The 15977-nt window shown below is 43.7% G+C and overlaps 1 pseudogene across 1 annotated transcript in view; it reads left to right on the top strand.

The window, feature by feature from the left end:
- Positions 1-7124, top strand: part of LOC100426142 (putative POTE ankyrin domain family member M) — a 64802-nt pseudogene extending 57678 nt beyond the window's left edge. Inside the window, exon 12 of the transcript XR_013401924.1 lies at positions 1151-7124. The product of XR_013401924.1 is annotated as a putative POTE ankyrin domain family member M (transcript). The remainder of the gene's footprint in view (positions 1-1150) is intronic.
- The last annotated feature ends 8853 nt before the right edge of the window (positions 7125-15977 follow it).

Raw genomic sequence — 15977 nt, 5'->3', positions numbered from 1 at the left:
TTTTTTTTTTTTTTTTTTTTTTTTTGAGCCGGAGTCTCACTCTGTAGCCCAGGCTGGAGTGCAGTGGCCGGATCTCAGCTCACTGCAAGCTCCGCCTCCCGAGTTCAGGCCATTCTCCTGCCTCAGCCTCCCGAGTACCTGGGAATACAGGCGCCCACCACCTCGCCCGGCTAGTTTTTTGTATTTTTTTTTAGTAGAGACGGGGTTTCACCGTATTAGCCAGGATGGTCTCGATCTCCTGACCTCGTGATCCGCCCGTCTCGGCCTCCCAAAGTGCTGGGATTCAGGCTTGAGCCACCGTGCCCGGCCAAGATGAACAGATTCTTACTGGACTTTTGCTAACAACTATATTGTCATGAAAGTAAGAGTATTCAGTAAGAATTTCAAAATTCTAGAGAAATCAGGTGGGGAAAAAAAGATAAATGCTCCTTTTCTGTTTACAAAAGCATAATCTACTAAAATTGTTGTGAGTTAGCTTGAGAGTGGCCAGGTGTGGTGTGTAATCCCTGCACTTTGGGAGTCCGAGATAGGCGGATCACGAGGTCAGGAGATCAAGACCATCCTGGCTAACAAGGTGAAACCCCGTCTCTACTAAAAAATACAAGAAATTAGCCGGCGTGGTGGCAGGCGCCTATAGTCCCAGCTACTCGGGAGGCTGAGGCAGGAGAATGGTGTAAACCCGGGAGGCGGAGCTTGCAGTGAGCTGAGAACGGGCCTCTGCACTCCAGCCTGGGCGACAGAGCGAGACTCCGTCTCAAAAACAAAAACAAAAACAAAAAAAAAACAAAAAAACGAGTTAACTTAAGAGAAAGAGATTTCTTTTTTTTCTTTTTCTTTTTTTTTGAGACTGAGTGTTGCTCCGTCTCAATTTCTCAGTGTGGTAGGCAAAAACATGTTTATTAACAGGCCAGAATACCTAGTTTCTCTGTAAAAATAAGAAGCCAAAAGTATATAAACTTGGATTACTTATGTTCAGTAATTAATTTTGTAGTACTGTATCTTATTTATAAATGATTAGATATTTAATGGAAATATTTTACTTAGCTTAACTTTAAGGTTAAAAATTACCAAAAGTATTTTGGAAACTACTATTAGGCAGATTTACTGTAAAAAACTTATTATTGAAATAATGTTTTTCGCTTTTCACAAGATGGCACCAAAAATTAAGGAAGCTCCTGCCCCTCCTAAAGCCCAAGCCAAAACAGAGGCTTTAAAGGCCAAGAAGGCAGTGTTGAAATGTGTCCACAGCCTCCCAAAAAAAGAAGATCTGCACCTCACCCACTTTCCAGCGTCGCAAGACACTGCGACTCCGGAGGCAGCTCAGATATCCTGGGAAGAGCGCCCCCAGAGTAACAAGCTTGACCACCATGCTATCATCAAGTTTCCACTGACCACTGAGTCAGCCATGAAGAAGATAGAAGACAACAACATGCTTGTGTTCACTGTCGATGTTAAAGCCAACAAGCATCGGATCAAACAGACTGTGAAGAATCTCTGGGATGTGGATGTGGCCATGGTCAACATCCTGATTCGGACTGATGGAGAGAAGGAGGCATATGTTCAACTGGCTTCTGATTACGATGCTTTGGATGTTGCCAACAAACTTGGGATCATCTAAACTGAGTCCAGCTGGCTCATTCTAAGTAGATGTATATCTTTTCACCATAAAGGAAATAATGTTTTTCATAAGAATGACAACTTAAAATCTTAAAGCTTGTAGATTTGATTCTAATTATCTAGTAAGTATAATATTAGCTTCTTGTAAGCACTCAAGCAGAATAGAAACTTGTTTGTTGGCCGGGCATGGTGACTCACACCTGTAATCCCAGCACTTTGGGAGGCCGAGGCAGGCGGATCACGAGGTCAGGAGATCAAGACCATCCTGGCTAACACTGTGGAACCCTGTCTCTACTAAAAATACAAAATTAGCTGGGCGTGGTGGCAGGTGCCTGTAGTCCTGGTTACTCGGGAGGCTGAGGCAGGAGAATGGCCTGAACCCAGGAGGCGGAACTTGCAGTGAGCCGAGATCGCACCACTGTACCCCAGCCTGGGTGACAGAGACTACATCTCAAAAAAAAAAAAAAAAAAACTTGTTTTATATTTAATGTAACTCCTCTGAAGACATAGTTGTTTTATTACACAAAAAATGTGAAATATATCTTATTTAACTAAGTTGTATCCAAATCGTGTTAACTTGAAAAACATTTGGATCGGTTCTTACATTTCTAGGAGTTTGGGGAATATTTATTTATCAATGATTATTTTTTTTCCAATCTAAGTTAGAATAGAACACTTTTAGAGGATTTTATAAATGAATTTTGCAGTGCTAGAGTTAAGAAAAGTCACATATACAGAACATACATTAATAGACATACAAACACAAATAGAGATCTCATAGCTTTCATCTTGAAATTTTAGCCACGAATCAGGCATAAATATTCTGATGGTTAATTTTAGGTGTCTGCTTGATTGGATTAAGAAATACTGACATAGCTGGTAAAGCACAGTTTCTGGGCATAAGTGTGAGGGTGTTTCTGGAAGACACTGAGATATTATGGAAGATCCACCCTGACCCAATGTGGATGGGCACTGATATGGTTTGACTGTGTCGCCAGCCAGATCTCATCTTGAATTGTAGTTCCTATAATCCTTACATGTTGTGGGAGGGACCTGGTGGGGATGATTGAATCATGGTGGTGGTTACTGCCATGCTGCTCTCATGATAGTGAGCGAGTTCTCATGATCTGATGGTTTTATAAGAGGGCTTAGAACTTCTTGCTGCAGCCATGTGAAGAAAGACATCTTTGCTTCCCCTTCCGTCATGATTGTGAGGCCCCTCCAGCCATGTGGAACTCTCAGTCCATTAAACCTCTTTGTTCTTTATAAATTGCTCAAAGTCAGGTACTTCTTCATAGCAGTATAAAAATAGACTAATACAGGCACCATCCAACTGCTTGAGAGCCCAGATAGAACAAAAAGGAAGAGGAAAGGTGAATTACCTCTTTCTGAAACTGAAACATCCTTCTCTTGCCTTTGACATCAGAACTTCAGGATCTCAGGCCTTTGGCCTCAGAATGAGAGTTACACCATTGGCTTAACTGATTCTGAGTCCTTTGGACATGGACTGAGCAATGCTACCAGCTTTCCTGGTTCCCCAACTTGGAGACAGCCTATCGTGGACTTTCTCAGCCTTCATAATTATGTGAACCTTCTCTCATCTGTCTGTCTACATATATCCTACGGATTGTACCTTTCTGGGGAACCCTGATTAATGTGATGACAATAATACAAAATTTACTAGTTTATGTAGAAGACTTGGTTTTTGTCTTTACAAACATTTTATGTTTGTATTATAACTGTGTTTCTGGAAAATGGAACAAGTTTTTATCTTCTTCATATGAGGGCTAAAGCTTTTTTTCACCAATGTTTTTGGAGATTTTTAAGATATTCAAGATTTTCTTTTGACATACAATCTTATGAAGCTGAGAATTAAATTTTATTTTTTCTATTTTATTTTTCAGCCTCAAGTGTTTGCTTTTGCAGATCCCTGAGCACATTGAGAGCCTCCAAGGCATGGAGTGGGGTGCCTAAAGTTTCCGTGATTATAGGGAGTTGAGAGACTCAATTAGGAAAGGCAAGGTCTAAAGGAGGCAATTTGGAAGATCAAAATTTTCTCAAAAGAACTATTAAAGTTGTAAATAATTCTTGGTAAAGTCATGCAAACAGGAAAGGAAGTAGAATTAGTTCCATATTGGTGGAACACACAGCAGAGGTTTGAGAAGGGAGAATTTAGTCAACTGAGAAGTTCCCATGAAAGGAGCAAGACCAAGATCACAGAGACACCATGAAACAAAAAGCCAGGAATAACTTCCAACCCAGGAGGAGAACACAGAGGCCTCAAAACCAAAGCTAGGATAAGAAACTTCTAGCCTAAGAGTTACCTTTCAGACAAAGAAGCCTGAGATTTCAACCCAGCTTCAGAGTACTCAAAATGTTACTGAAACTGTAGGCTTTTTAATGACTTAGCCATGCATGCAAAAGGCATTCCCTACGGTGGCACAGAAGATGGAGCCCCCATATCCAAAGATAGCCAAAGAGAAAGAAAGACCCCTGTTGTCAGAGTCAGTGGGCAAAGGCAACAGAGAAAGAGACAGGGGTCCTTATGGGATGAGAGCCTTGCAGATTTAGACTTATACAAACTCCTGAGAACTGGCAGCATGACAACCATAAATGGGGTACCAACATTTCTACTCATTGGATTACAAGTTCTCAGGCATCCAAAATGATTAACAAAATGGAGATATCTAGGGCTTCTGTGGGAGAGTATGGAAGGTCTTTTTGAACTTTTTAATACTGTCAACTGGAGAATGATGAGCTTCATAAATTCGGAAAGCAGAGATTTCATTGTGTTTTTTTTTTTTTTTTTTTTTTTTTGAGTCGGAGTTTCACTCTTGTTGCCAAGGCTGGAGTGCAGTGGAGTGATCTTGGCTCACTGCAGGCTGCACCTCCCAAGTTCAAGCGATTATCCTGCCTCATCCTCCCAAGTAGCTGGGACTACAGGCATGCACCACCATGCCCAGCTAATTTTTGTATCTTTAGTAGAGACGGAGTTTCACCATGTTGGCCAGGATGATCTTGATCTCTTGGTCTCAGGTGATCCTGCTTCCCAAAGTGCTTTGATTACAGGCATGAGCCACTGCACCCAGTGAGAGATTTATTTCCTGTAAAGGGTTGCAGCCTGCAGGATAGTCCTGACAGGCTAGGAAGCATAGCCTCCAGCCAGAAATCAGAAACAGACACTTCAAGGGAGAGGTAAAGGAAATAGTAATTTATACTGAGTGGCATGGCCAAATACACATATTTAATAAGCTCTAGGAGGAGTCATGCATATTTATGAAAGGAGAAATGCATGCATGCGCAGTTTAGCTTCTTGCTCCTTCATGGGTCTAATGTACAAAAAAATGGCAGTGTTAACATGATCCCAGGGTGGAGTGTTCAGCCCTCTGACATTAAAAGTTGAAGCAGAGGATATGAAAACTCGCTCTGTGCATCCTGTGTACGCTGTCCAGAACCTCTCCGTCATGGGTGGTCTCTTATTAGGCAAGAGAGGAGAGGCAGCTTCAGGCACTTGGTTGAAATCAGTGGTGGAGTCTTTTGAAAGGCTTGTTTCTGTTAAATCCTTAGGGAAGAAAGCCTTATCATGGTTAGCAAAGGAGGGAATATAATGAGGTATATCTGACTCCTGTCATCCTATCCTGCCCAACTTGTAAGAGGGGAGGAAAAGTAATTTTCTCTCTACCTTTACGGAATTCTAAGATGGGACCCTCTGTAAATCCGAGAACTCAGTTTTGAAAGTCACTCTGGGATCCCCTCAGCCAAGACTGGGTCTGTTCAGTCAGTTGGGAGCTTAGGATTTCATTTTCAATTGTCAGTGCTAATGGGAATGTGTAGGCTGTCTTCCCGGCAGCTGAATTTGAAAGAAACTTCTTGGATGGGGTTAATGGCAGCTGTATTTTCTGGGAGCTCTGCTTTAGATAAAGTAAGTTCCGGTAAGGTTTCTTTATCTTCAGTATCTCAAATGTTTTCATTTAAATAATCTTTATAACAACTTTGTTTTGTTTTGTTTTGTTTTTTGAGACAGAGTCTTGCTCTGTTACCCAGCCTGGAGTGCAGTGGTGCGATCTTGGCTCACTGCAAGCTCCGCCTCCCAGGTTTATGCCATTCTCCTGCCTCAGCCTCCTGAGTAGCTGGGACTACAGGTGCTCGCCACCAAACCTGGCTAATTTTTTTTTTGTATTTTTTTTTTAGTAGAGATGAGGTTTCACCATGTTAGCCAGTATGGTCTCGATCTCCTGACCTTGTGATCCACCTGCCTTGGCCTCCCAAAGTGCTGGGATTACAAGCATGAGCTACCGTGCCTGGTCCCTGTGACAACTCTTGGTGTCTGAGTGGGTTCCCACACAGTCATCTGCTGTCAGACTTTCTGATTCCTTTTTTTCCTTTGGTCATTATGAATAGGGCTTCTGTACATAATTGCATGGTAGCTTTTGTTTGGAAATAATATCAAATTAGCTGTCAAAATAGTTTTGAATGTGATTTTTGGATTGTAAGGTGAGACTTGTTTAGCTTTGGGAAAAACTGCCCAACTTGTAATAGGAGAGGAAAAATAATTTTCTCTCTACCTTTACGGAATTCTTAGATGGGACCCTCTGTAACAAATTACAGATTAAAATGAGAAAAATGTAGACAAGTTTAAAAACATGTATACCTTATGGATACATGGGAGATATTCAAGGAAAAATGAGTAAATCCCCAACAGGTGGCTTTCAATTCAAGTGTAAATGCTATCTTCAACTTAAAGAAAGAAGAGTTGAGGCTCAGTAGTGGGGAGGTAACAAGCAAAAGCACAGTAGACAAGGGTAAGCTTTCTTATACAGATTTAACTCCATGCATTCTCTGTTGATAAGACTCTTTAGTGATTTAGTCATCTTTCCCTTCTCGGTTGGTGCCGAGAGAGAGAGAGAGAGAGATCTTTTAAATGGAGATTTCATTTATAGATGTAAATTTTCCTTACACAAGGGTAACTTCTACTCTGTTTTCAGAACTTCCTTTTTTAGCATTTTTTCAGAGTAATCAGCTCAGAATAGTTCTTAAGCCAAAGGGGCATATTTTGGGGTGGCATATTCTGGTTTCCTACCATCACATTTTGGGGTGGCATATTCTGGTCTTACACACTGTCTTCCACCAGCAATGAAAAGAGTTCTTGTTTTCCCTCCAACAATTTGTCATTTTTTTAGAGTTTAGCAGTTCTTACAGATATAGACCAGCTGTGCTATCTCATTGTGGTTTTCAGTTCTCTAATATGTTGAGCATCTTTTTGTATGTTTACTTGCCATCTGTAGATCATCTTTGGTGAGGTGTCTGTTCAGAACTGTGTGCATTTTTAGTTGAGCTGTTTAACTTATTGCTTAGTTTTAAGAATTTTGTATATATTTTGAATACAAATTCTTAGATTTGTATTTTGCAAATTTTTTTTTCAATATGTGGCTTGTCTTTTTGTTCCATTAACAAGGTCTTTTCCAGAGTATAAACTTTATATATTTAAAAATCCACATTGTCATTTCTTCTGCGTATATCAACCTTTTGTGTCATTTGTTAAAATTCATTACCAAACCCAAAGGCACATAGCTTTTCTTCCATAGTTTCTTCTAGAAATTGTATAGTTTTGCATTTTTAGTGTAAGGATGATTTTGAGTGATTATTTGTGTAAGTTGTAAAGTTTTCATCTCCATGCATATCATTTCCTATGGTTTCCAATAATCGTTCCCTCACTATTTTTGGGAAAGACACAGGATAGTGGGCTCTGTTAGAGCAGATAGATGGCTAGACATGAACAGGAGGGGAAGCTCCTGGAAAAGGGAAAGTCTGGGAAGGCTCACCTGGAGGGACCACCAAAAATTCACATTTAGTGGCATCTGTAATGCTAGAGTGGATAGCCACTTGTCAATTGTGGGTAGGAGGGAGAAGAGGTACCTATGCAGAAAGAAACACCCTAGAACTCCTCTTAAGATGTCCCAGTCATCATTCACTCTGCAGTAAAAATGTCACAATATTGGTAGCTACATGCTGATAAGGACAAAGGGGACATTCTTATAAGAAACCTGGCACCGTTAAGTACAGATTAGGGCAGAGAAGTACATTCAAAAGAGATAGGCGCAGTAGGTACAAATGTGACTGCTGTCAGCCTGCCTGGGATGGCAGGAAGGAGCCTGGTGCCAGAGTGAGTTCTGATTGATCACCACACATGTGCCTCAACCAACAGCGAGGAGGTCCCACAAGCCTAAGTAGCGCAAGTTGGGGACCTAAGGCAGTAGCAGGAAAACCAGAGAAAACTGGCGAGACTTGAGACAGAGGCAGGAATGTGAAGAAGTCCAAAATAAAATTCCCTGCACAGGACTCTTACGCTGCCTTCCTGCGCGATCAGCCTACTCCTATTTTTCTACAATAAGCTCTTCACACTATATTTTTTTCAGTGAAGTTATCTGCCATCTTTGTACTGCCTCTTGGTGAAAATCTTTCTTCCAAGTTAGACAAGAACTGAGACATCAGCTCTCCCCAGTAATAGCTCCGTTTCAGTTTGAATTTCCAGAGCTGATGGCGCTTAATAACTGGCGCTCCAACTTTAAGTGGTGCAGAAGGTGGCCTTTAGGGGGCGCCAGCCGTGACACCTGGAGCAAGAGGGCCCTGCATAGCCCCCATCTGCCTGCAGGTGTGCTGCGACGACACTGCCAGCAAGAGGGCCCGGCAGTGTCCCCAGCTGCCAGCAGGGGGCGTACGACGACTACATTGTGAGCAAGTGGATCCTGCAGTGTACTTAGCTGCCAGCAGGTGGCGCACGGGCACCACACCATGAGCAAGAGGACCCTGCAGCGTCCTGGTTGGCAGCAGGGGGCGTGCTGCCACCACACTGTGAGCAAGAGCATCGTGTAGTACCCCCAGCGGCCAGAAGGGGGCGTGCCCCCACTACAAGGCAAGCAAGAGGGCCCAGCAGTGTCCCCAGCTGCCAGCTGGGGAGCCAGCCGCCACTTCACTTGGAGCAAGAGGGCCGGGCAGTGTCCCCAGCTGCCAGCATCGGGAGTGCTGCCACTACACTGGGAGCAAGAGAGCCCTGCAACGTCCCCAACTGCCAGCAGGTGGCGTGCCATCACTATACTGCGAGCAAGAGGGCCCTGCAGTGCCCCGGCGCCAGCAGGGGGCGCTGGCCACAACTGTAAGAAAGAGGGCCCTGCAGTTGCTCTAGTCACCAGTAGGGGGCGCACTGGCACAGCAGCGTGAGCAAGAGGGCCCTGTAGTGCGCGGCTGCAAGCAGGCGGCACCCGAGCCCGGCTTTTCAGATTACTGATGTTTCGCCCCTGTCCGCGGCTCCCCTCGCGGCGTGCGTCTCTGCGCCTGCGCCGCGACCCTTCCCCTACCCCCCCACACCGCGCGGGCATGCTACTCTGCGCTTGCGCGACGCCGTCCTGCGACTCTGCACCTGCGCCGGCCTGCGCTGGGGCCTGGCCCACGACTCTGCGCCTGTGCGGCGCTGGCGTCTGACTCTGCGCCTGCGCCGGCCTGCGCTGCGCCTGGCGTGCGACTCTGCGCCTGCTGCGCGGGCGTGCGACTCTGCGCCAGCGCCAGCGCTGTACATTTGTGAGGGCGGAGCTGCATTCTCCTCAGCCCAGACACTGAGAGTATCGCGAGGGCGGAGCTGTGTTCTCCTCTGCACCGTCCTCGGGGTACCGTGAAGGCGGAGCAGCGTTCTACTCAGCCCAGACCCTGGCGTGGATGGCACCGCGAGGGCAGAGGTGCGTTGTGCTCAGCACAGACGTTGGCGGCACCGCTTCGCTTTGGGACAACTCGGGGCCGCATCCACAGTGAATAAAATACTTCCTGTTTCTAGCCCTGAATAACGAAGGTCAGAGACTACTTAGAATGGTTCAGTGTGGAAAACGGGAAGCCGAAATCCCCTCTGAATCCTGCGCACAGAGGTTCTCTCCACCCAAGGGTTAGGGTTAGGATTTTAGGGTTAGGGTTTTAAGGCTAGGGTTAGGGCTAGGACGAGGGCGAGGGTTAGAGGGTTAGAGGGTAGAGGATTAGAGGGTTAGGGTTAGGGTTAGGGTTGTGAGGGTTAGGGGTTAGGGTTAGGTTTCGGGTTTCGGGTTTAGGGTCGGGGTCGGGGTCAGGGTCAGGGCTAGGGTTAAGGGTTAGGGTTAGGGCTAGTGTTAGGGCTTAGGGTTGGGGTTAGGGTTAGGAGTTAGGAGTTGGATTTGGGGTTGGGTTTGGGGTTAGGGATGAGGGTTAGGGTCAGGGTTAGAGGTTACGGTCAGGATTAGGCGTCAGGGTCGGGTTCGAGGTCGGGGTCAAGGTTAGGGTTTAGGGTTGGGGTGGATTAGGGTTGGGTTAGCTGTAGGGTTAGTGTTAGGGTTGGGTTAGGGTTAGTGTTAGGGCTAAGGCTAGGGTTAGTGGTTAGGGTTAGGGTTGGGTTAGGTTAGGGTTTGGTTCTATGTTAGGGTTAAGATTTGAGTTAGCGTTCAGGTTCTGTTTTGGGTTAGGTTTAGAGTTAGGGTTCGGGTTCGGGTTAGGGTTCGTGTTTGGTTTCAGGTTAGGGTTCAAGCCATTCTCCTGCCTCAGCCTCCCGAGTAGCTGGGATTATAGACACACACCACCATGCCCAGCTATTTTTTTTATTTTTGGTAGCAACAGGGCTTCACCATGTTTTCCAGGCTTCTCTCAAACTCCTGACATCGAGTAATCCACCTGCCTCCGCCTCCCAAAGTGCTGGGTTACAGGCATGAGCCACTGTGCCCAGCCTTCACTTTCTTCTCTGAGTTAGAGATCTCTAGTAAGATAGCCTTTTCACAACTTTTATTACAACGGAAGTATTTCAGAACTTTGTCAGGTTAAACTGTTAAGGGTATGTCTGTTTTTCTGTGATACACTGAATTTAGGAATTTATGAGTCAGTAATGAAAGTTGATCTGGCATCACCCTTGGCATTTGAGTTCCTAGATGGAGAAGGGTCTGTTTTTCTGGCATGATCATGGCTTACAGGAATGCAGCACCCCAAGAGGACCCTAGCAATTGGGAGAATTTTGTTTACATGACACTAAGCCCCAAATGACCTTAAATTCTAAATAAAAGTTCCAAGGGTAATTTGTATAAGGGTCTTGTTTTTTGTTTTTTGTTTTGAGATGGAGTCTCACTCTGTCACCCAGGCCGAAGTGCTGTGGCATGATCTTGGCTCACTGCAACCTCCACCTCCCGAGTTCAAGTGATTCTCCTGCCTTAGCCTCCAAAGTAGCTGAAATTACAGGTGCCTGCCACTATGCCCAGCTAATTTTTTGTATTTTTAGTAGAGACGGGGTTTCACCATGTTGGCCAGGCTGGTCTCGAACTCCTGACCTCGTGATTTGCCCGCCCCAGCCTCCCAAAGTGCTGGGATTACAGGCGTGAGCCACCGCACCCAGCCAGGGCCTTGTTTTTAAAGAAAATAAATTATATGACAGGTTTGTTTCATATACATATATATATATATATGTTTATATATATATATTTGTTTCATATACATATATATATGTTTGTTTCATATACATATATATATATATATATAAACTATACTCGTGAACATTTTACTCAACATTTAAAAATCCTTAAGACCTTTCAGTACATAAAGCTTACATAAGAAAATCTAGCAAAAGTGTATAAAATCTAAACACATTTCTAAAAGAAAGGGTGAGGCTTTCAGGGTGGCTATGCTGTGTTGGACGTGGGCAGTGTTCTCTCTCTCTTGTGATTTTGCTTATATGGCAGTTCCAGCTCACAAGAGCCCTCGGAGCCTGTCTGTCGGCCTGCATCCTGTGGCATTTGGCAAGTGAGATCTGTTTAATATAAGGTGTCCATAAAGCCAAGGTTATGATATCTAAAAATAATCAACACTAATTCCCCAGAAATTTTGTCTTTTTTTACCAAGCCACTGGTGCAATGTGGAGTCACTGCATTATATGCAAAAAGAATAATGCCCTCACTCCAGAGTCTGAACCAGAACTGACCCTCAGTCGTGACTCCCCCTTTATTCTAGGAGGTGTTAACATTAGCTATGGCAATGTAAAAACGGTGTTTCTGGAGGCAGTGGGGGCCGAGAATGGAAAGTCCTCTGCAGCCGTCAACATGGAGAGTGAGACAATGCAGGTGTTGACTCACGGAACTAGACAAGAATCTACTACTCCTTCTCTAGTGAGAGTCTCTGTCATTTGCATAGAAGGCTTAAACGCAGGGAGGGCATGGGGATTCCGTGTAAACTTCAGTAAGCTGCATAAACAGAGGCCGTGATGTGTTTTGTCTCTGACTTTTCCAGGTAGATCTGACCCCAGGGTTGCAGCGTGATGCTCACTAACAGAAGCTGACTCAATTGTGTTATGTCTCTGATCTTTTCCAAGGACATCTGGACCCAGGGTCGCAGTGTGATGCTCACTAACAGAAACTGACTCAATTGTGTTTCCTGGTTTTGGGGAATATCTTTAATTACTGCATGAATGTTTGTAAACTGTTGGGGCTAAATACGAAAGTTGCTCTTCAGGTGCCGTCTCCACCGAGCCACTGTGTACATTTTCTTTCTCTCTCTTGCAGCTGTTCTCTTCCTACAAACTGAACGAAAATGAAAAGGAAGTCATTTCTGCATGTGTCACAGAGGCATCCTTTGGTTCTAAAGGGAGCTGAGTTGGATTCCACAAGCATATGGTCCTTGTAGCATGTGAATAGGATTCAGTCACGGACGAGAAGGAAGGGTTCGGGGGAGACTGTCATCGCCCTGTCCAGGCTAACCCTCGAGCTGCCCAGGTGACAGGCTGGCCTGTGTTTGTGTTGTGTAAGTGTGTACAGCTGCTAATGTAGGGTCCAGAAACATCTTACAAAGTAAGCCTATCCCTACATGTAGTTTTATGTGGGTATAAATTCATTTCAGTTCTTAACATGAACATTTGTACAGTGCTTCCAAGTGAGAGTTTGACTGCCTCACATCTGGAATCCTTCAAGTTTATCCTTCTTGGAGTCAGTGTCGTGAACGTTTTCCTCTAGGTCAAGAGTCTGCCGTCAACATGATGTTCTCTAATTACACGGCTTCATACAACTCCCAACTTTGTGGACATATATTTTAGTATTTAAGGTGTTCCTTCTTTTACTTCTGTTTATAGTTCATCCTTGACAGTGCTCTTTTCCCACTGCCTTTATCTCAGGTCCTTCCCAAGCTTTCATCCTGGCTGACTTCTTTTAAGTAATGGAAGGAGAGGACGTGGGGTCAGTCAGCCTGACTTCCGATCCCTTCTCCACCCATTACTTGGCAAATTAAAGCTGTGTTTAGGCTTCATTTATGTCATCCTGGATTTCTCAAGAGTTACAATTTTCTGATATATTAATTACAATTATAGGATTGTTTAAAGATCAAACAAGACAATGTATATTGATGTGTTTTGTAATCTTTGTTGTTGTTGTTTGTTTGTTTGAGACTGAGTCTCACTCTGTCACGAGGCTGGGGTTCAGTGGCGTGAGTGACCTTGGCTCACTGCAACCTCCGCCTCCTGGGTTCAAGCGATTTTCCCGTCTCAACCTCCCAAGTAGCTGGGACTACAGGTGCCTGCCACCACACTTGGCTAATTTTTGTATTTTTAGTAGAGATGGGGTTTCACCATATTGACCAGGCTGGTATTGAACTCCTGGCCTTGTGATTCACCCAACTCGGCCTCCCAAAGTGCTGGAATTACAGATGTGAACCACCGCGCCTGGACTGTAATCTTCAAAGCTCAATAGAAACGTAAGATCTTGCTATTATTATGCGATGATAAAATCTTTCATTCTTTGCTTTTTCCTTGGTTGCTGGCCTAGAAATTGAATCAATTCTGTTCTCTCTTTTTTTTAAAAAAAACACTTGCACGTGTGAAATTGCTGGTATTTTAATATGTTGCTGATGTTTGATCTATTTGAATGGTAGCTTCCTATGGTTTCTTCTAATAGTTAAAACTCTATCAGGCCAGGCATGGTGGCTCATGCCTATAGTGCCAGCACTTTGGGAGGCCAAGGTGGGCAGATCCCCTGAGGTCAGGAGTTTGAGACCAGCCTGGCCAACATGGTGAAATCCTGTCTCTACTTAAAATACAAAAATTGGCAGGAGAACCACTTGAACCCGGGAGACGAAGGTTGCAGTGAGCTGAGATTGCATCACTGTACTCCAGTCTGGGCAACAGAGTGAGACTCTGACAAAAAACAAAAACAAAAACGAAAACAAAAAACTATATCAAAGTGATATATTTGTATAGTGAAACCCCAGACAGTGCCGCTAAGTGAATGATGATATAATACTCTTATTTCTTATTTTGCTACGATGTTAGTTTCTCAACAATCACTCCACCTGCCGGGTTGGTCTTTTTTCCCATTGGGATTGGTTTCCCTTAAATGTCTGGTGATTCTTCATTGTTCACATTTAATAGTGACACAGGAAGAAGAAGAAAGGAGTCTGTTATCATTAGTAAAAGGCTCGTCTAGAGGGTTTTTTTTCTGGGAGTCGATAGGGTTTCCACATGTTAGTAAGTGATGTCTTTGGTTTAGATGGTTTCCTTTCTCTGGAGAAAAACTTCTCTCCTCTCTGGAAGGCAGGTGCTTGCTGTTGGTTGTCGGTGTTCTACTCACTGGTTACCTGAGGGGTGGGGTGCAGGCATCAGTGAGAGAGGATAATAAGAGTTGACTGTTAATGTACAGATTTTAATCAACCCTCCTGTTTTCTGATGCCTGCCTCACTTCTCCGCCCCTCACCCCCAGGAAGGTCCACAGATGATGCTCCTTCTCAAGGCTGCGAGGCCATCAAATCACTTTTTTGTCTCTGCTGCTCTCTCTACGTGATGGATAACCATCATGGTTTCTTGGGAGGGAAAGGAAACAACTGGGTCAGTATTTGGTCTACCATCTTTAAGTTGGAAGCTGCTTCTTCCAACTGAAGCTAAAATAACAAAGCTTCAGAGAGGGTTTTAAAAATATCTAGTATCTCAACTTTTGGGGACAATTTGAACATCTTAAGGCACTAAGTTACTGAGTTTTATGAAAAGGGTGATGGGGGAACCATTAATTAATTAATTAATCTCTGCTTTGTTTTAAATATATTGCACCAGATTTGTGTATTATAATTCACACTCAAAAAGTACAGATTTAATTTTGATATATTTTCTTTGAAGAAATAGCTTAACTACTCTTCAGTGCTGCATTTACGATGTGGCCAAATCTTTGAGACAAAATTATTTCTCTCTATGTAAATTAAGATGTTGTACTTTGAAAAGTCATTCCTTTCAGCATTTTTAGATCTTTCTCAGTTTTCTTGAACCTTTTGTGCAAGAGTAATGACCTTATATTTCCACATTATTCCTATTAAACACTTAGCTGTGGGCCTGAAATAAATGTGCAGCTGTGTTAGAAAAAAGGTGGAGAAGGTAGTATCACTATTCCTCTTTCATGAATGGGCAAACAGGTTCAGGAATTTTCCAGAACTGAGATTTTCTATCTTATAATTGGGTGTTCTTTGTCTCACAATGTGCACTTCATCCTTCTGTATGGATTTCTTTGCTGAGGCTGACTGTGAATTTCGGCTCTCACATGCTAAGTACACATTAATTTCTCTTATCCTTTGTTCCCACATAGTGTACGAGTGATTTTGAGAGGGTCCTGTATGGCATGGTCCTCAGGTGCTTGGCAAAATGGATCCACTCTCTCCCAGGTAACCCTGGCTCTAGGCCCTTTTCCATGTCCTGGCCTTCCCCAGCAGTCCCTGGAGCCCTCTGCTGACCAAAACTCCACAGTGAAGCACCACACTAATGGTGACCTGTAAAGGGTTCCCAGTTTGGGACACGTTATTCCTCTTCTGTAAAAACTGCACCACTTTCAGATAGACTCTCAGGCAAAGGCACAGAAAATTATGATTAGATTAATGATCTTTCAGAGGTTTCCTATCGCTGAGGTTGTCTGAGCCAGTAGTTTTCAAAATGAGTTGCGGGCTTCATATCCTCAAATGTTGCATTTAAATTCTAGTTAAAATTAGTTTCACCACCGTATTTTTCCATTCTAAGACAGATTTTTTTTCCATGCTTTACTTATTCTGGAGTTAGCCTGCATCTTACAATTGATCCACTGCATTTCATATGATGAGATCTCTTCTGTTCTAAAAAATTATCAATAGTTTTGTGATGGATGTTGATTTAATAGCATCTCAGATTGTAAAACATCCAGGTTACAATCATTAACTCTTCTACAATATTTACATGCAAGAAGGCAATATTTCTTTCTTTTTATAAGCCAAATTATATCTAGCAGAAACTCCCATGTATCGAGATGTGGAAGATTCCAGTTCACGGAAGTTCCTTGTCATATTCTGTGCCAGACACTGGAGGCTGGGATGGTGGC

This window comes from Macaca mulatta, chromosome 12 (genome assembly GCF_049350105.2).
Source record: "Macaca mulatta isolate MMU2019108-1 chromosome 12, T2T-MMU8v2.0, whole genome shotgun sequence".
Taxonomy (NCBI): Eukaryota; Metazoa; Chordata; class Mammalia; order Primates; family Cercopithecidae; genus Macaca; species Macaca mulatta.
The sequence above is the reverse complement of the archived record's forward strand: the minus strand, read 5'-3'. Positions and strand labels throughout refer to the sequence as shown.